This window comes from Acipenser ruthenus, chromosome 8, assembly GCF_902713425.1.
Source record: "Acipenser ruthenus chromosome 8, fAciRut3.2 maternal haplotype, whole genome shotgun sequence".
Lineage (NCBI taxonomy): Eukaryota > Metazoa > Chordata > Actinopteri > Acipenseriformes > Acipenseridae > Acipenser > Acipenser ruthenus.
This window is the reverse complement of record NC_081196.1, coordinates 25,206,270-25,228,412: the sequence shown is the minus strand read 5'-3', so window position 1 is coordinate 25,228,412 and position 22,143 is coordinate 25,206,270.

Genomic DNA, 22,143 nt, shown 5'->3' with positions numbered 1-22,143 from the left:
TAATATCACCGATTCGAAACAACTGCTGAGAAGCTGAAAGCTTTAATCAGTACAGTAGCGCATCAGCACACACGTGTGCGATGCTGGCTCCGGGGAGAAACCACAGTGAGGTCTCCCCAGCATAACAACCGTATCGATTGAGGTATACGGTACATCGCTGGGGTCTACAGGTGGGCACCTGCCATCCTCTGTATTTCGTCGACTAGCCCACATATAAAGACGGCTCGACGGTGATTCTGGTGTTCCACCATCACCGCCCCTGCAGTCAGTCCAGCTTACTTACTCGTACATCAGCGTTTCTTTCCTTCGATTGTGCTTGAGATCCCCTACCAGAATATTTCCGTCTAGCAACAAGCACTTACTGCTCCTCTTTGCTGCTTCAGAAACAGTCTTTACTGTGCGACGCAACTCTTCTCCACTGAATCCGACGTCTGTGCGAAAGCGGGTTGTAGTGTGTGCTACAAATCCTCCACAAACAATCTCCACTGGGTAAATCCGGACTCTCCATCCTCGGTCTTCCGCTTCAGTGACTAGTTCAGCAGACCGCAGTTCCTCGCTCTCATACGCCTCATTGTACATGCATCCGCCCATGGCACTGTTAACGCTAGCAGGAGAACAAGGCGTGCTGATCCAGAACACAAGACAATTGGTCTAAAATTAGTGGTGGCAATCATAGGTGGAAAAATAAGCCGTTGACAAACATCTGCCAGCAGCGTCCAGTTGTCCTCGGCGGGGCTTGGTTTTAACACATTTTCCTGACGGTTGCTCTCCTGGGCGGAGGAATGAAGTTTTTTGTGTGTAATGTTTTTATGAAACTGGGGGCAACTTAGTGCTCTGTTACGCTTGTCTTCCATTGCTAAGGTCAAACATCCGCAGCACCTGGTCATGGCGCCAAGTAAACCGTCCTTGGCTAGCCACCTTGCATCCTGTCGAAATGTGCCTTAATGTTGCAGGTGAGACAACTGGTGAAAATCTGGAAGCTTTAATCAGTTCAGTAGCGCATCAGCACACACGTGTGCGATGCTGGCTCCGGGAATAAACCACAGTGAGGTCTCACCAGGATGGCAACCGTCTGGATTGAGGTAAGTACGGTACATCGCTGGGGACTACAAGTGGGCGCCTGCAATCCTCAGTGTTTCGTCGACTAGCCCACACCTCAAGCGGCTTGACGGTGATTCTGGCGTTCTACCATCAACCCCCCTCCAGTCAGTCCATCTTACTTACCCGTACATCAACGTTTCTTCCCTTCGATTGTGCTTGAGATCCCCTACCAGAATATTTCCGTCTAACAGCAGGCAATATCTGCTCCTGTCTGCTGATGTAGCAATGTTCTTTATTGTACGACGAAACTCTTGGCCACTGAATCAGACGTCTCTGAGAAACCGGGCTGTAGTGTGTGCCACAAATCCTCCACTCGGTAAACCCTGACTCTCCTCCACGCATATTCCTCTTCATTGGCTAGTTGAGCATACAGCAGTTTATGCCTCATTTACAGCATCCTCATATGCACTGTTCTCTATCAGTTGAACAAGGCGTGCTGATCCAGAACAAAAGACAATTGGTCGAAGATTAGTGGTGGCAATCTCAGGTGGAAAAATAAGCCGTTGACCAACATTTGCCAGCATCTTCCAGTTGTCCTAGCGAGGCTTGCTTTTATTAACACCTTTTCCTGGTGGTTGCGTTTTTTGATGCGTTGACTAGCAGTTTCTTCCGTTGAGGTGGGGCTGCTTGTGGTATGTAGGAGGAGCTGAACTGATACCAAGACCCACTCTTCCATGCTGAACATTCCCCATAATATCACCGATTCGAAACAACTGCTGAGAAGCTGAAAGCTTTAATCAGTACAGTAGCGCATCAGCACACACGTGTGCGATGCTGGCTCCGGGGAGAAACCACAGTGAGGTCTCCCCAGCATAACAACCGTATCGATTGAGGTATACGGTACATCGCTGGGGTCTACAGGTGGGCACCTGCCATCCTCGGTATTTCGTCGACTAGCCCACATATCAAGACGGCTCGACGGTGATTCTGGTGTTCCACCATCACCGCCCCTCCAGTCAGTCCAGCTTACTTACTCGTACAGCAGCGTTTCTTTCCTTCGATTGTGCTTGAGATCCCCTACCAGAATATTTCCGTCTAGCAACAAGCACTTACTGCTGCTTCAGAAACGGTCTTTACTGTGCGACGCAACTCTTCGCCACTGAATCCGACGTCTGTGCGAAAGCAGGTTGTAGTGTGTGCTACAAATCCTCCACAAACAATCTCCACTGGGTAAATCCGGACTCTCCATCCTCGGTCTTCCGCTTCAGTGACTAGTTCAGCAGACCGCAGTTCCTCGCTCTCATACGCCTCATGTACAGCATCCGCCCATGGCACTGTTAACGCTAGCAGGAGAACAAGGCGTGCTGATCCAGAACACAAGACAATTGGTCTAAAATTAGTGGTGGCAATCATAGGTGGAAAAATAAGCCGTTGACAAACATCTGCCAGCAGCGTCCAGTTGTCCTCGGCGGGGCTTGGTTTTAACACATTTTCCTGACGGTTGCTCTCCTGGGCGGAGGAATGAAGTTTTTTGTGTGTAATGTTTTTATGAAACTGGGGGCAACTTAGTGCTCATGTTACGCTTGTCTTCCATTGCTAAGGTCAAACATCGCAGCACCTGATCATGGCGCCAAGTAAACCGTCCTTGGCTAGCCACCTTGCATCCTGTCGAAATGTGCCTTAATGTTGCAGGTGAGACAACTGGTGAAAATCTGGAAGCTTTAATCAGTTCAGTAGCGCATCAGCACACACGTGTGCGATGCTGGCTCCGCGAATAAACCACAGTGAGGTCTCACCAGGATGGCAACCGTCTGGATTGAGGTAAGTACGGTACATCGCTGGGGACTACAAGTGGGCGCCTGCCATCCTCAGTGTTTCGTCGACTAGCCCACACCTCAAGACGGCTTGATGGTGATTCTGGCGTTCTACCATCAACCCCCCTCCAGTCAGTCCAGCTTACTTACCCGTACATCAACTTCTTCCCTTCGATTGTGCTTGAGATCCCCTACCAGAATATTTCCGTCTAACAGCAGGCAATATCTGCTCCTGTCTGCTGTGTAGCAATGTTCTTTTTTGTACGACGAAACTCTTGGCCACTGAATCAGACGTCTCTGAGAAACCGGGCTGTAGTGTGTGCCACAAATCCTCCACTCGGTAAACCCTGACTCTCCTCCACGCATATTCCGCTTCATTGGCTAGTTGAGCATACAGCAGTTTATGCCTCATTTACAGCATCCTCCCATGGCACTGTTATCTCTATCAGCTGAACAAGGCGTGCTGATCCAGAACAAAAGACAATTGGTCGAAGATTAGTGGTGGCAATCTCAGGTGGAAAAATAAGCCGTTGACCAACATTTGCCAGCATCTTCCAGTTGTCCTAGTGAGGCTTGCTTTTATTAACACCTTTTCCTGGTGGTTGCGCTTTTTGATGCGTTGACTAGCAGTTTCTTCCGTTGAGGTGGGGCTGCCTTGTGGTATGTAGGAGGAGCTGAACTGATACCAAGACCCACTCTTCCATGCTGAACATTCCCCATAATATCACCGATTCGAAACAACTGCTGAGAAGCTGAAAGCTTTAATCAGTACAGTAGCGCATCAGCACACACGTGTGCGATGCTGGCTCCGGGGAGAAACCACAGTGAGGTCTCCCCAGCATAACAACCGTATCGATTGAGGTATACGGTACATCGCTGGGGTCTACAGGTGGGCACCTGCCATCCTCTGTATTTCGTCGACTAGCCCACATATAAAGACGGCTCGACGGTGATTCTGGTGTTCCACCATCACCGCCCCTGCAGTCAGTCCAGCTTACTTACTCGTACATCAGCGTTTCTTTCCTTCGATTGTGCTTGAGATCCCCTACCAGAATATTTCCGTCTAGCAACAAGCACTTACTGCTCCTCTTTGCTGCTTCAGAAACAGTCTTTACTGTGCGACGCAACTCTTCGCCACTGAATCCGACGTCTGTGCGAAAGCGGGTTGTAGTGTGTGCTACAAATCCTCCACAAACAATCTCCACTGGGTAAATCCGGACTCTCCATCCTCGGTCTTCCGCTTCAGTGACTAGTTCAGCAGACCGCAGTTCCTCGCTCTCATACGCCTCATTGTACATGCATCCGCCCATGGCACTGTTAACGCTAGCAGGAGAACAAGGCGTGCTGATCCAGAACACAAGACAATTGGTCTAAAATTAGTGGTGGCAATCATAGGTGGAAAAATAAGCCGTTGACAAACATCTGCCAGCAGCGTCCAGTTGTCCTCGGCGGGGCTTGGTTTTAACACATTTTCCTGACGGTTGCTCTCCTGGGCGGAGGAATGAAGTTTTTTGTGTGTAATGTTTTTATGAAACTGGGGGCAACTTAGTGCTCTGTTACGCTTGTCTTCCATTGCTAAGGTCAAACATCCGCAGCACCTGGTCATGGCGCCAAGTAAACCGTCCTTGGCTAGCCACCTTGCATCCTGTCGAAATGTGCCTTAATGTTGCAGGTGAGACAACTGGTGAAAATCTGGAAGCTTTAATCAGTTCAGTAGCGCATCAGCACACACGTGTGCGATGCTGGCTCCGGGAATAAACCACAGTGAGGTCTCACCAGGATGGCAACCGTCTGGATTGAGGTAAGTACGGTACATCGCTGGGGACTACAAGTGGGCGCCTGCCATCCTCAGTGTTTCGTCGACTAGCCCACACCTCAAGACGGCTTGATGGTGATTCTGGCGTTCTACCATCAACCCCCCTCCAGTCAGTCCAGCTTACTTACCCGTACATCAACTTCTTCCCTTCGATTGTGCTTGAGATTCCCCTACCAGAATATTTCCGTCTAACAGCAGGCAATATCTGCTCCTGTCTGCTGTGTAGCAATGTTCTTTTTTGTACGACGAAACTCTTGGCCACTGAATCAGACGTCTCTGAGAAACCGGGCTGTAGTGTGTGCCACAAATCCTCCACTCGGTAAACCCTGACTCTCCTCCACGCATATTCCGCTTCATTGGCTAGTTGAGCATACAGCAGTTTATGCCTCATTTACAGCATCCTCCCATGGCACTGTTATCTCTATCAGCTGAACAAGGCGTGCTGATCCAGAACAAAAGACAATTGGTCGAAGATTAGTGGTGGCAATCTCAGGTGGAAAAATAAGCCGTTGACCAACATTTGCCAGCATCTTCCAGTTGTCCTATGCGAGGCTTGCTTTTATTAACACCTTTTCCTGGTGGTTGCGCTTTTTGATGCCTTGACTAGCAGTTTCTTCCGTTGAGGTGGGGCTGCCTTGTGGTATGTAGGAGGAGCTGAACTGATACCAAGACCCACTCTTCCATGCTGAACATTCCCCATAATATCACCGATTCGAAACAACTGCTGAGAAGCTGAAAGCTTTAATCAGTACAGTAGCGCATCAGCACACACGTGTGCGATGCTGGCTCCGGGGAGAAACCACAGTGAGGTCTCCCCAGCATAACAACCGTATCGATTGAGGTATACGGTACATCGCTGGGGTCTACAGGTGGGCACCTGCCATCCTCTGTATTTCGTCGACTAGCCCACATATAAAGACGGCTCGACGGTGATTCTGGTGTTCCACCATCACCGCCCCTGCAGTCAGTCCAGCTTACTTACTCGTACATCAGCGTTTCTTTCCTTCGATTGTGCTTGAGATCCCCTACCAGAATATTTCCGTCTAGCAACAAGCACTTACTGCTCCTCTTTGCTGCTTCAGAAACAGTCTTTACTGTGCGACGCAACTCTTCGCCACTGAATCCGACGTCTGTGCGAAAGCGGGTTGTAGTGTGTGCTACAAATCCTCCACAAACAATCTCCACTGGGTAAATCCGGACTCTCCATCCTCGGTCTTCCGCTTCAGTGACTAGTTCAGCAGACCGCAGTTCCTCGCTCTCATACGCCTCATTGTACATGCATCCGCCCATGGCACTGTTAACGCTAGCAGGAGAACAAGGCGTGCTGATCCAGAACACAAGACAATTGGTCTAAAATTAGTGGTGGCAATCATAGGTGGAAAAATAAGCCGTTGACAAACATCTGCCAGCAGCGTCCAGTTGTCCTCGGCGGGGCTTGGTTTTAACACATTTTCCTGACGGTTGCTCTCCTGGGCGGAGGAATGAAGTTTTTTGTGTGTAATGTTTTTATGAAACTGGGGGCAACTTAGTGCTCATGATACGCTTGTCTTCCATTGCTAAGGTCAAACATCGCAGCACCTGATCATGGCGCCAAGTAAACCGTCCTTGGCTAGCCACCTTGCATCCTGTCGAAATGTGCCTTAATGTTGCAGGTGAGACAACTGGTGAAAATCTGGAAGCTTTAATCAGTTCAGTAGCGCATCAGCACACACGTGTGCGATGCTGGCTCCGGGAATAAACCACAGTGAGGTCTCACCAGGATGGCAACCGTCTGGATTGAGGTAAGTACGGTACATCGCTGGGGACTACAAGTGGGCGCCTGCCATCCTCAGTGTTTCGTCGACTAGCCCACACCTCAAGACGGCTTGATGGTGATTCTGGCGTTCTACCATCAACCCCCCTCCAGTCAGTCCAGCTTACTTACCCGTACATCAACGTTTCTTCCCTTCGATTGTGCTTGAGATCCCCTACCAGAATATTTCCGTCTAACAGCAGGCAATATCTGCTCCTGTCTGCTGATGTAGCAATGTTCTTTATTGTACGACGAAACTCTTGGCCACTGAATCAGACGTCTCTGAGAAACCGGGCTGTAGTGTGTGCCACAAATCCTCCACTCGGTAAACCCTGACTCTCCTCCACGCATATTCCGCTTCATTGGCTAGTTGAGCATACAGCAGTTTATGCCTCATTTACAGCATCCTCCCATGGCACTGTTATCTCTATCAGCTGAACAAGGCGTGCTGATCCAGAACAAAAGACAATTGGTCGAAGATTAGTGGTGGCAATCTCAGGTGGAAAAATAAGCCGTTGACCAACATTTGCCAGCATCTTCCAGTTGTCCTAGCGAGGCTTGCTTTTATTAACACCTTTTCCTGGTGGTTGCGTTTTTTGATGCGTTGACTAGCAGTTTCTTCCGTTGAGGTGGGGCTGCCTTGTGGTATGTAGGAGGAGCTGAACTGATACCAAGACCCACTCTTCCATGCTGAACATTCCCCATAATATCACCGATTCGAAACAACTGCTGAGAAGCTGAAAGCTTTAATCAGTACAGTAGCGCATCAGCACACACGTGTGCGATGCTGGCTCCGGGGAAAAACCACAGTGAGGTCTCCCCAGCATAACAACCGTATCGATTGAGGTATACGGTACATCGCTGGGGTCTACAGGTGGGCACCTGCCATCCTCTGTGTTTCGTCGACTAGCCCACATATAAAGACGGCTCGACGGTGATTCTGGTGTTCCACCATCACCGCCCCTGCAGTCAGTCCAGCTTACTTACTCGTACATCAGCGTTTCTTTCCTTCGATTGTGCTTGAGATCCCCTACCAGAATATTTCCGTCTAGCAACAAGCACTACTGCTCCTCTTTGCTGCTTCAGAAACAGTCTTTACTGTGCGACGCAACTCTTCGCCACTGAATCCGACGTCTGTGCGAAAGCAGGTTGTAGTGTGTGCTACAAATCCTCCTCAAACAATCTCCACTGGGTAAATCCGGACTCTCCATCCTCGGTCTTCCGCTTCAGTGACTAGTTCAGCAGACCGCAGTTCCTCGTTCTCATACGCCTCATTGTACATGCATCCGCCCATGGCACTGTTAACGCTAGCAGGAGAACAAGGCGTGCTGATCCAGAACACAAGACAATTGGTCTAAAATTAGTGGTGGCAATCATAGGTGGAAAAATAAGCCGTTGACAAACATCTGCCAGCAGCGTCCAGTTGTCCTCGGCGGGGCTTGGTTTTAACACATTTTCCTGACGGTTGCTCTCCTGGGCGGAGGAATGAAGTTTTTTGTGTGTAATGTTTTTATGAAACTGGGGGCAACTTAGTGCTCATGATACGCTTGTCTTCCATTGCTAAGGTCAAACATCGCAGCACCTGATCATGGCGCCAAGTAAACCGTCCTTGGCTAGCCACCTTGCATCCTGTCGAAATGTGCCTTAATGTTGCAGGTGAGACAACTGGTGAAAATCTGGAAGCTTTAATCAGTTCAGTAGCGCATCAGCACACACGTGTGCGATGCTGGCTCCGGGAATAAACCACAGTGAGGTCTCACCAGGATGGCAACCGTCTGGATTGAGGTAAGTACGGTACATCGCTGGGGACTACAAGTGGGCGCCTGCCATCCTCAGTGTTTCGTCGACTAGCCCACACCTCAAGACGGCTTGATGGTGATTCTGGCGTTCTACCATCAACCCCCCTCCAGTCAGTCCAGCTTACTTACCCGTACATCAACGTTTCTTCCCTTCGATTGTGCTTGAGATCCCCTACCAGAATATTTCCGTCTAACAGCAGGCAATATCTGCTCCTGTCTGCTGATGTAGCAATGTTCTTTATTGTACGACGAAACTCTTGGCCACTGAATCAGACGTCTCTGAGAAACCGGGCTGTAGTGTGTGCCACAAATCCTCCACTCGGTAAACCCTGACTCTCCTCCACGCATATTCCGCTTCATTGGCTAGTTGAGCATACAGCAGTTTATGCCTCATTTACAGCATCCTCCCATGGCACTGTTATCTCTATCAGCTGAACAAGGCGTGCTGATCCAGTACAAAAGACAATTGGTCGAAGATTAGTGGTGGCAATCTCAGGTGGAAAAATAAGCCGTTGACCAACATTTGCCAGCATCTTCCAGTTGTCCTAGCGAGGCTTGCTTTTATTAACACCTTTTCCTGGTGGTTGCGTTTTTTGATGCGTTGACTAGCAGTTTCTTCCGTTGAGGTGGGGCTGCCTTGTGGTATGTAGGAGGAGCTGAACTGATACCAAGACCCACTCTTCCATGCTGAACATTCCCCATAATATCACCGATTCGAAACAACTGCTGAGAAGCTGAAAGCTTTAATCAGTACAGTAGCGCATCAGCACACACGTGTGCGATGCTGGCTCCGGGGAGAAACCACAGTGAGGTCTCCCCAGCATAACAACCGTATCGATTGAGGTATACGGTACATCGCTGGGGTCTACAGGTGGGCACCTGCCATCCTCGGTGTTTCGTCGACTAGCCCACATATCAAGACGGCTCGACGGTGATTCTGGTGTTCCACCATCACCGCCCCTGCAGTCAGTCCAGCTTACTTACTCGTACATCAGCGTTTCTTTCCTTCGATTGTGCTTGAGATCCCCTACCAGAATATTTCCGTCTAGCAACAAGCACTACTGCTCCTCTTTGCTGCTTCAGAAACAGTCTTTACTGTGCGACGCAACTCTTCGCCACTGAATCCGACGTCTGTGCGAAAGCAGGTTGTAGTGTGTGCTACAAATCCTCCTCAAACAATCTCCACTGGGTAAATCCGGACTCTCCATCCTCGGTCTTCCGCTTCAGTGACTAGTTCAGCAGACCGCAGTTCCTCGCTCTCATACGCCTCATTGTACATGCATCCGCCCATGGCACTGTTAACGCTAGCAGGAGAACAAGGCGTGCTGATCCAGAACACAAGACAATTGGTCTAAAATTAGTGGTGGCAATCATAGGTGGAAAAATAAGCCGTTGACAAACATCTGCCAGCAGCGTCCAGTTGTCCTCGGCGGGGCTTGGTTTTAACACATTTTCCTGACGGTTGCTCTCCTGGGCGGAGGAATGAAGTTTTTTGTGTGTAATGTTTTTATGAAACTGGGGGCAACTTAGTGCTCTGTTACGCTTGTCTTCCATTGCTAAGGTCAAACATCCGCAGCACCTGGTCATGGCGCCAAGTAAACCGTCCTTGGCTAGCCACCTTGCATCCTGTCGAAATGTGCCTTAATGTTGCAGGTGAGACAACTGGTGAAAATCTGGAAGCTTTAATCAGTTCAGTAGCGCATCAGCACACACGTGTGCGATGCTGGCTCCGGGAATAAACCACAGTGAGGTCTCACCAGGATGGCAACCGTCTGGATTGAGGTAAGTACGGTACATCGCTGGGGACTACAAGTGGGCGCCTGCCATCCTCAGTGTTTCGTCGACTAGCCCACACCTCAAGCGGCTTGACGGTGATTCTGGCGTTCTACCATCAACCCCCCTCCAGTAAGTCCATCTTACTTACCCGTACATCAACGTTTCTTCCCTTCGATTGTGCTTGAGATCCCCTACCAGAATATTTCCGTCTAACAGCAGGCAATATCTGCTCCTGTCTGCTGATGTAGCAATGTTCTTTATTGTACGACGAAACTCTTGGCCACTGAATCAGACGTCTCTGAGAAACCGGGCTGTAGTGTGTGCCACAAATCCTCCACTCGGTAAACCCTGACTCTCCTCCACGCATATTCCGCTTCATTGGCTAGTTGAGCATACAGCAGTTTATGCCTCATTTACAGCATCCTCCCATGGCACTGTTATCTCTATCAGCTGAACAAGGCGTGCTGATCCAGAACAAAAGACAATTGGTCGAAGATTAGTGGTGGCAATCTCAGGTGGAAAAATAAGCCGTTGACCAACATTTGCCAGCATCTTCCAGTTGTCCTAGCGAGGCTTGCTTTTATTAACACCTTTTCCTGGTGGTTGCGTTTTTTGATGCGTTGACTAGCAGTTTCTTCCGTTGAGGTGGGGCTGCCTTGTGGTATGTAGGAGGAGCTGAACTGATACCAAGACCCACTCTTCCATGCTGAACATTCCCCATAATATCACCGATTCGAAACAACTGCTGAGAAGCTGAAAGCTTTAATCAGTACAGTAGCGCATCAGCACACACGTGTGCGATGCTGGCTCCGGGGAGAAACCACAGTGAGGTCTCCCCAGCATAACAACCGTATCGATTGAGGTATACGGTACATTGCAGGGGTCTACAGGTGGGCACCTGCCATCCTCGGTGTTTCGTCGACTAGCCCACATATCAAGACGGCTCGACGGTGATTCTGGTGTTCCACCATCACTGCCCCTCCAGTCAGTCCAGCTTACTTACTCGTACATCAGCGTTTCTTTCCTTCGATTGTGCTTGAGATCCCCTACCAGAATATTTCCGTCTAGCAACAAGCACTTACTGCTGCTTCAGAAACGGTCTTTACTGTGCGACGCAACTCTTCGCCACTGAATCCGACGTCTGTGCGAAAGCGGGTTGTAGTGTGTGCTACAAATCCTCCACAAACAATCTCCACTGGGTAAATCCGGACTCTCCATCCTCGGTCTTCCGCTTCAGTGACTAGTTCAGCAGACCGCAGTTCCTCGCTCTCATACGCCTCATTGTACATGCATCTGCCCATGGCAATGTTAACGCTAGCAGGAGAACAAGGCGTGCTGATCCAGAACACAAGACAATTGGTCTAAAATTAGTGGTGGCAATCATAGGTGGAAAAATAAGCCGTTGACAAACATCTGCCAGCAGCGTCCAGTTGTCCTCGGCGGGGCTTGGTTTTAACACATTTTCCTGACGGTTGCTCTCCTGGACGGAGGAATGAAGTTTTTTGTGTGTAATGTTTTTATGAAACTGGGGGCAACTTAGTGCTCATGTTACGCTTGTCTTCCATTGCTAAGGTCAAACATCGCAGCACCTGGTCATGGCGCCAAGTAAACCGTCCTTGGCTAGCCACCTTGCATCCTGTCGAAATGTGCCTAATGTTGCAGGTGAGACAACTGGTGAAAATCTGGAAGCTTTAATCAGTTCAGTAACGCATCAGCACACACGTGTGCGATGCTGGCTCGGGGAATAAACCACAGTGAGGTCTCACCAGGATGGCAACCGTCTGGATTGAGGTAAGTACGGTACATCGCTGGGGACTACAAGTGGGCGCCTGCCATCCTCAGTGTTTCGTCGACTAGCCCACACCTCAAGACGGCTTGACGGTGATTCTGGCGTTCTACCATCAACCCCCCTCCAGTCAGTCCATCTTACTTACCCGTACATCAACGTTTCTTCCCTTCGATTGTGCTTGAGATCCCCTACCAGAATATTTCCGTCTAACAGCAGGCAATATCTGCTCCTGTCTGCTGATGTAGCAATGTTCTTTATTGTACGACGAAACTCTTGGCCACTGAATCAGACGTCTCTGAGAAACCGGGCTGTAGTGTGTGCCACAAATCCTCCACTCGGTAAACCCTGACTCTCCTCCACGCATATTCCGCTTCATTGGCTAGTTGAGCATACAGCAGTTTATGCCTCATTTACAGCATCCTCCCATGCACTGTTCTCTATCAGCTGAACAAGGCGTGCTGATCCAGAACAAAAGACAATTGGTCGAAGATTAGTGGTGGCAATCTCAGGTGGAAAAATAAGCCGTTGACCAACATTTGCCAGCATCTTCCAGTTGTCCTAGCGAGGCTTGCTTTTATTAACACCTTTTCCTGGTGGTTGCGTTTTTTGATGCGTTGACTAGCAGTTTCTTCCGTTGAGGTGGGGCTGCCTTGTGGTATGTAGGAGGAGCTGAACTGATACCAAGACCCACTCTTCCATGCTGAACATTCCCCATAATATCACCGATTCGAAACAACTGCTGAGAAGCTGAAAGCTTTAATCAGTACAGTAGCGCATCAGCACACACGTGTGCGATGCTGGCTCCGGGGAGAAACCACAGTGAGGTCTCCCCAGCATAACAACCGTATCGATTGAGGTATACGGTACATTGCAGGGGTCTACAGGTGGGCACCTGCCATCCTCGGTGTTTCGTCGACTAGCCCACATATCAAGACGGCTCGACGGTGATTCTGGTGTTCCACCATCACTGCCCCTCCAGTCAGTCCAGCTTACTTACTCGTACATCAGCGTTTCTTTCCTTCGATTGTGCTTGAGATCCCCTACCAGAATATTTCCGTCTAGCAACAAGCACTTACTGCTGCTTCAGAAACGGTCTTTACTGTGCGACGCAACTCTTCGCCACTGAATCCGACGTCTGTGCGAAAGCGGGTTGTAGTGTGTGCTACAAATCCTCCACAAACAATCTCCACTGGGTAAATCCGGACTCTCCATCCTCGGTCTTCCGCTTCAGTGACTAGTTCAGCAGACCGCAGTTCCTCGCTCTCATACGCCTCATTGTACATGCATCTGCCCATGGCAATGTTAACGCTAGCAGGAGAACAAGGCGTGCTGATCCAGAACACAAGACAATTGGTCTAAAATTAGTGGTGGCAATCATAGGTGGAAAAATAAGCCGTTGACAAACATCTGCCAGCAGCGTCCAGTTGTCCTCGGCGGGGCTTGGTTTTAACACATTTTCCTGACGGTTGCTCTCCTGGACGGAGGAATGAAGTTTTTTGTGTGTAATGTTTTTATGAAACTGGGGGCAACTTAGTGCTCATGTTACGCTTGTCTTCCATTGCTAAGGTCAAACATCGCAGCACCTGGTCATGGCGCCAAGTAAACCGTCCTTGGCTAGCCACCTTGCATCCTGTCGAAATGTGCCTAATGTTGCAGGTGAGACAACTGGTGAAAATCTGGAAGCTTTAATCAGTTCAGTAACGCATCAGCACACACGTGTGCGATGCTGGCTCGGGGAATAAACCACAGTGAGGTCTCACCAGGATGGCAACCGTCTGGATTGAGGTAAGTACGGTACATCGCTGGGGACTACAAGTGGGCGCCTGCCATCCTCAGTGTTTCGTCGACTAGCCCACACCTCAAGACGGCTTGACGGTGATTCTGGCGTTCTACCATCAACCCCCCTCCAGTCAGTCCAGCTTACTTACCCGTACATCAACTTCTTCCCTTCGATTGTGCTTGAGATCCCCTACCAGAATATTTCCGTCTAACAGCAGGCAATATCTGCTCCTGTCTGCTGATGTAGCAATGTTCTTTATTGTACGACGAAACTCTTGGCCACTGAATCAGACGTCTCTGAGAAACCGGGCTGTGTGTGTGCCACAAATCCTCCACTCGGTAAACCCTGACTCTCCTCCACGCATATTCCGCTTCATTGGCTAGTTGAGCATACAGCAGTTTATGCCTCATTTACAGCATCCTCCCATGGCACTGTTATCTCTATCAGCTGAACAAGGCGTGCTGATCCAGAACAAAAGACAATTGGTCGAAGATTAGTGGTGGCAATCTCAGGTGGAAAAATAAGCCGTTGACCAACATTTGCCAGCATCTTCCAGTTGTCCTAGCGAGGCTTGCTTTTATTAACACCTTTTCCTGGTGGTTGCGCTTTTTGATGCGTTGACTAGCAGTTTCTTCCGTTGAGGTGGGGCTGCCTTGTGGTATGTAGGAGGAGCTGAACTGATACCAAGACCCACTCTTCCATGCTGAACATTCCCCATAATATCACCGATTCGAAACAACTGCTGAGAAGCTGAAAGCTTTAATCAGTACAGTAGCGCATCAGCACACACGTGTGCGATGCTGGCTCCGGGGAGAAACCACAGTGAGGTCTCCCCAGCATAACAACCGTATCGATTGAGGTAAGTACGGTACATCGCTGGGATCTACAGGTGGGCACCTGCCATCGTCGGTGTTTCGTCGACTAGCCCACATATAAAGACGGCTCGACGGTGATTCTGGTGTTCCACCATCACCGCCCCTGCAGTCAGTCCAGCTTACTTACTCGTACATCAGCGTTTCTTTCCTTCGATTGTGCTTGAGATCCCCTACCAGAATATTTCCGTCTAGCAACAAGCACTTACTGCTCCTCTCTGCTGCTTCAGAAACAGTCTTTACTGTGCGACGCAACTCTTCGCCAGTGAATCCGACGTCTGTGCGAAAGCGGGTTGTAGTGTGTGCTACAAATCCTCCACAAACAATCTCCACTGGGTAAATCCGGACTCTCCATCCTCGGTCTTCCGCTTCAGTGACTAGTTCAGCAGACCGCAGTTCCTCGCTCTCATACGCCTCATTGTACATGCATCCGCCCATGGCACTGTTAACGCTAGCAGGAGAACAAGGCGTGCTGATCCAGAACACAAGACAATTGGTCTAAAATTAGTGGTGGCAATCATAGGTGGAAAAATAAGCCGTTGACAAACATCTGCCAGCAGCGTCCAGTTGTCCTCGGCGGGGCTTGGTTTTAACACATTTTCCTGACGGTTGCTCTCCTGGGCGGAGGAATGAAGTTTTTTGTGTGTAATGTTTTTATGAAACTGGGGGCAACTTAGTGCTCTGTTACGCTTGTCTTCCATTGCTAAGGTCAAACATCCGCAGCACCTGGTCATGGCGCCAAGTAAACCGTCCTTGGCTAGCCACCTTGCATCCTGTCGAAATGTGCCTTAATGTTGCAGGTGAGACAACTGGTGAACATCTGGAAGCTTTAATCAGTTCAGTAGCGCATCAGCACACACGTGTGCGATGCTGGCTCCGGGGATAAACCACAATGAGGTCGCACCAGCATGGCAACCGTCTGGATTGAGGTAAGTACGGTACATCGCTGGGGTCTACAAGTGGGCGCCTGCCATCCTCAGTGTTTTGTCTAGCCCACACCTCAAGACGGCTTGACGGTGATTCTGGCGTTCTACCATCAACCCCCCCCCCTCCAGTCAGTCCAGCTTACTTACCCGTACATCAACTTCTTCCCTTCGATTGTGCTTGAGATCCCCTACCAGAATATTTCCGTCTAACAGCAGGCAATATCTGCTCCTGTCTGCTCATGTAGCAATGTTCTTTATTGTACGACGAAACTCTTGGCCACTGAATCAGACGTCTCTGAGAAACCGGGCTGTAGTGTGTGCCACAAATCCTCCACTCGGTAAACCCTGACTCTCCTCCACGCATATTCCGCTTCATTGGCTAGTTGAGCATACAGCAGTTTTTGCCTCATTTACAGCATCCTCCCATGGCACTGTTATCTCTATCAGCTGAACAAGGCGTGCTGATCCAGAACAAAAGACAATTGGTCGAAGATTAGTGGTGGCAATCTCAGGTGGAAAAATAAGCCGTTGACCAACATTTGCCAGCATCTTCCAGTTGTCCTAGCGAGGCTTGCTTTTATTAACACCTTTTCCTGGTGGTTGCGCTTTTTGCATGCGTTGACTAGCAGTTTCTTCCGTTGAGGTGGGGCTGCCTTGTGGTATGTAGGAGGAGCTGAACTGATACCAAGACCCATTCTTCCATGCTGAACATTCCCCATAATATCACCGATTCGAAACAACTGCTGAGAAGCTGAAAGCTTTAATCAGTACAGTAGCGCATCAGCACACACGTGTGCGATGCTGGCTCCGGGGAGAAACCACAGTGAAGTCTCCCCAGCATAACAACCGTATCGATTGAGGTATACGGTACATCGCTGGGGTCTACAGGTGGGCACCTACCATCCTCGGTGTTTCGTCGACTAGCCCACATATAAAGACGGCTCGACGGTGATTCTGGTGTTCCACCATCACCGCCCCTGCAGTCAGTCCAGCTTACTTACTCGTACATCAGCGTTTCTTTCCTTCGATTGTGCTTGAGATCCCCTACCAGAATATTTCCGTCTAGCAACAAGCACTTACTGCTCCTCTCTGCTGCTTCAGAAACGGTCTTTACTGTGCGACGCAACTCTTCGCCACTGAATCCGACGTCTGTGCGAAAGCGGGTTGTAGTGTGTGCTACAAATCCTCCACAAACAATCTCCACTGGGTAAATCCGGACTCTCCATCCTCGGTCTTCCGCTTCAGTGACTAGTTCAGCAGACCGCAGTTCCTCGCTCTCATATGCTTCATGTACAGCATCCGCCCATGGCACTGTTAACGCTAGCAGGAGAACAAGGCGTGCTGATCCAGAACACAAGACAATTGGTCTAAAATTAGTGGTGGCAATCATAGGTGGAAAAATAAGCCGTTGACAAACATCTGCCAGCAGCGTCCAGTTGTCCTCGGCGGGGCTTGGTTTTAACACATTTTCCTGACGGTTGCTCTCCTGGGCGGAGGAATGAAGTTTTTTGTGTGTAATGTTTTTATGAAACTGGGGGCAACTTAGTGCTCATGTTACGCTTGTCTTCCATTGCTAAGGTCAAACATCGCAGCACCTGATCATGGCGCCAAGTAAACCGTCCTTGGCTAGCCACCTTGCATCCTGTCGAAATGTGCCTTAATGTTGCAGGTGAGACAACTGGTGAAAATCTGGAAGCTTTTCAGTTCAGTAGCGCATCAGCACACACGTGTGCGATGCTGGCTCCGGGAATAAACCACAGTGAGGTCTCACCAGGATGGCAACCGTCTGGATTGAGGTAAGTACGGTACATCGCTGGGGACTACAAGTGGGCGCCTGCCATCCTCAGTGTTTCGTCGACTAGCCCACACCTCAAGACGGCTTGACGGTGATTCTGGCGTTCTACCATCAACCCCCCTCCAGTCAGTCCAGCTTACTTACCCGTACATCAACTTCTTCCCTTCGATTGTGCTTGAGATCCCCTACCAGAATATTTCCGTCTAACAGCAGGCAATATCTGCTCCTGTCTGCTGATGTAGTAATGTTCTTTATTGTACGACGAAACTCTTGGCCACTGAATCAGACGTCTCTGAGAAACCGGGCTGTAGGCCACAAATCCTCCACTCGGTAAACCCTGACTCTCCTCCACGCATATTCCGCTTCATTGGCTAGTTGAGCATACAGCAGTTTATGCCTCATTTACAGCATCCTCCCATGGCACTGTTATCTCTATCAGCTGAACAAGGCGTGCTGATCCAGAACAAAAGACAATTGGTCGAAGATTAGTGGTGGCAATCTCAGGTGGAAAAATAAGCCGTTGACCAACATTTGCCAGCATCTTCCAGTTGTCCTATGCGAGGCTTGCTTTTATTAACACCTTATCCTGGTGGTTGCGCTTTTTGCATGCGTTGACTAGCAGTTTCTTCCGTTGAGGTGGGGCTGCCTTGTGGTATGTAGGAGGAGCTGAACTGATACCAAGACCCACTCTTCCATGCTGAACATTCCCCATAATATCACCGATTCGAAACAACTGCTGAGAAGCTGAAAGCTTTAACAGTACAGTAGCGCATCAGCACACACGTGCGATGCTGGCTCCGGGGAGAAACCACAGTGAGGTCTCCCCAGCATAACAACCGTATCGATTGAGGTATACGGTACATCGCTGGGGTCTACAGGTGGGCACCTGCCATCCTCTGTGTTTCGTCGACTAGCCCACATATCAAGACGGTTCGACGGTGATTCTGGTGTTCCACCATCACCGCCCCTCCAGTCAGTCCAGCTTACTTACTCGTACATCAGCGTTTCTTTCCTTCGATTGTGCTTGAGATCCCCTACCAGAATATTTCCGTCTAGCAACAAGCACTTACTGCTCCTCTCTGCTGCTTCAGAAACGGTCTTTACTGTGCGACGCAACTCTTCGCCAGTGAATCCGACGTCTGTGCGAAAGCGGGTTGTAGTGTGTGCTACAAATCCTCCACAAACAATCTCCACTGGGTAAATCCGGACTCTCCATCCTCGGTCTTCCGCTTCAGTGACTAGTTCAGCAGACCGCAGTTCCTCGCTCTCATACGCCTCATTGTACATGCATCCGCCCATGGCACTGTTAACGCTAGCAGGAGAACAAGGCGTGCTGATCCAGAACACAAGACAATTGGTCTAAAATTAGTGGTGGCAATCATAGGTGGAAAAATAAGCCGTTGACAAACATCTGCCAGCAGCGTCCAGTTGTCCTCGGCGGGGCTTGGTTTTAACACATTTTCCTGACGGTTGCTCTCCTGGGCGGAGGAATGAAGTTTTTTGTGTGTAATGTTTTTATGAAACTGGGGGCAACTTAGTGCTCTGTTACGCTTGTCTTCCATTGCTAAGGTCAAACATCCGCAGCACCTGGTCATGGCGCCAAGTAAACCGTCCTTGGCTAGCCACCTTGCATCCTGTCGAAATGTGCCTTAATGTTGCAGGTGAGACAACTGGTGAACATCTGGAAGCTTTAATCAGTTCAGTAGCGCATCAGCACACACGTGTGCGATGCTGGCTCCGGGGATAAACCACAATGAGGTCGCACCAGCATGGCAACCGTCTGGATTGAGGTAAGTACGGTACATCGCTGGGGTCTACAAGTGGGCGCCTGCCATCCTCAGTGTTTTGTCTAGCCCACACCTCAAGACGGCTTGACGGTGATTCTGGCGTTCTACCATCAACCCCCCCCCCCTCCAGTCAGTCCAGCTTACTTACCCGTACATCAACTTCTTCCCTTCGATTGTGCTTGAGATCCCCTACCAGAATATTTCCGTCTAACAGCAGGCAATATCTGCTCCTGTCTGCTCATGTAGCAATGTTCTTTATTGTACGACGAAACTCTTGGCCACTGAATCAGACGTCTCTGAGAAACCGGGCTGTAGTGTGTGCCACAAATCCTCCACTCGGTAAACCCTGACTCTCCTCCACGCATATTCCGCTTCATTGGCTAGTTGAGCATACAGCAGTTTTTGCCTCATTTACAGCATCCTCCCATGGCACTGTTATCTCTATCAGCTGAACAAGGCGTGCTGATCCAGAACAAAAGACAATTGGTCGAAGATTAGTGGTGGCAATCTCAGGTGGAAAAATAAGCCGTTGACCAACATTTGCCAGCATCTTCCAGTTGTCCTAGCGAGGCTTGCTTTTATTAACACCTTTTCCTGGTGGTTGCGCTTTTTGCATGCGTTGACTAGCAGTTTCTTCCGTTGAGGTGGGGCTGCCTTGTGGTATGTAGGAGGAGCTGAACTGATACCAAGACCCATTCTTCCATGCTGAACATTCCCCATAATATCACCGATTCGAAACAACTGCTGAGAAGCTGAAAGCTTTAATCAGTACAGTAGCGCATCAGCACACACGTGTGCGATGCTGGCTCCGGGGAGAAACCACAGTGAAGTCTCCCCAGCATAACAACCGTATCGATTGAGGTATACGGTACATCGCTGGGGTCTACAGGTGGGCACCTACCATCCTCGGTGTTTCGTCGACTAGCCCACATATAAAGACGGCTCGACGGTGATTCTGGTGTTCCACCATCACCGCCCCTGCAGTCAGTCCAGCTTACTTACTCGTACATCAGCGTTTCTTTCCTTCGATTGTGCTTGAGATCCCCTACCAGAATATTTCCGTCTAGCAACAAGCACTTACTGCTCCTCTCTGCTGCTTCAGAAACGGTCTTTACTGTGCGACGCAACTCTTCGCCACTGAATCCGACGTCTGTGCGAAAGCGGGTTGTAGTGTGTGCTACAAATCCTCCACAAACAATCTCCACTGGGTAAATCCGGACTCTCCATCCTCGGTCTTCCGCTTCAGTGACTAGTTCAGCAGACCGCAGTTCCTCGCTCTCATATGCTTCATGTACAGCATCCGCCCATGGCACTGTTAACGCTAGCAGGAGAACAAGGCGTGCTGATCCAGAACACAAGACAATTGGTCTAAAATTAGTGGTGGCAATCATAGGTGGAAAAATAAGCCGTTGACAAACATCTGCCAGCAGCGTCCAGTTGTCCTCGGCGGGGCTTGGTTTTAACACATTTTCCTGACGGTTGCTCTCCTGGGCGGAGGAATGAAGTTTTTTGTGTGTAATGTTTTTATGAAACTGGGGGCAACTTAGTGCTCATGTTACGCTTGTCTTCCATTGCTAAGGTCAAACATCGCAGCACCTGATCATGGCGCCAAGTAAACCGTCCTTGGCTAGCCACCTTGCATCCTGTCGAAATGTGCCTTAATGTTGCAGGTGAGACAACTGGTGAAAATCTGGAAGCTTTTCAGTTCAGTAGCGCATCAGCACACACGTGTGCGATGCTGGCTCCGGGAATAAACCACAGTGAGGTCTCACCAGGATGGCAACCGTCTGGATTGAGGTAAGTACGGTACATCGCTGGGGACTACAAGTGGGCGCCTGCCATCCTCAGTGTTTCGTCGACTAGCCCACACCTCAAGACGGCTTGACGGTGATTCTGGCGTTCTACCATCAACCCCCCTCCAGTCAGTCCAGCTTACTTACCCGTACATCAACTTCTTCCCTTCGATTGTGCTTGAGATCCCCTACCAGAATATTTCCGTCTAACAGCAGGCAATATCTGCTCCTGTCTGCTGATGTAGTAATGTTCTTTATTGTACGACGAAACTCTTGGCCACTGAATCAGACGTCTCTGAGAAACCGGGCTGTAGGCCACAAATCCTCCACTCGGTAAACCCTGACTCTCCTCCACGCATATTCCGCTTCATTGGCTAGTTGAGCATACAGCAGTTTATGCCTCATTTACAGCATCCTCCCATGGCACTGTTATCTCTATCAGCTGAACAAGGCGTGCTGATCCAGAACAAAAGACAATTGGTCGAAGATTAGTGGTGGCAATCTCAGGTGGAAAAATAAGCCGTTGACCAACATTTGCCAGCATCTTCCAGTTGTCCTATGCGAGGCTTGCTTTTATTAACACCTTATCCTGGTGGTTGCGCTTTTTGCATGCGTTGACTAGCAGTTTCTTCCGTTGAGGTGGGGCTGCCTTGTGGTATGTAGGAGGAGCTGAACTGATACCAAGACCCACTCTTCCATGCTGAACATTCCCCATAATATCACCGATTCGAAACAACTGCTGAGAAGCTGAAAGCTTTAACAGTACAGTAGCGCATCAGCACACACGTGCGATGCTGGCTCCGGGGAGAAACCACAGTGAGGTCTCCCCAGCATAACAACCGTATCGATTGAGGTATACGGTACATCGCTGGGGTCTACAGGTGGGCACCTGCCATCCTCTGTGTTTCGTCGACTAGCCCACATATCAAGACGGTTCGACGGTGATTCTGGTGTTCCACCATCACCGCCCCTCCAGTCAGTCCAGCTTACTTACTCGTACATCAGCGTTTCTTTCCTTCGATTGTGCTTGAGATCCCCTACCAGAATATTTCCGTCTAGCAACAAGCACTTACTGCTCCTCTCTGCTGCTTCAGAAACGGTCTTTACTGTGCGACGCAACTCTTCGCCACTGAATCCGACGTCTGTGCGAAAGCGGGTTGTAGTGTGTGCTACAAATCCTCCACAAACAATCTCCACTGGGTAAATCCGGACTCTCCATCCTCGGTCTTCCGCTTCAGTGACTAGTTCAGCAGACCGCAGTTCCTCGCTCTCATACGCCTCATGTACAGCATCCGCCCATGGCACTGTTAACGCTAGCAGAACAAGGCGTGCTGATCCAGAACACAAGACAATTGGTCTAAAA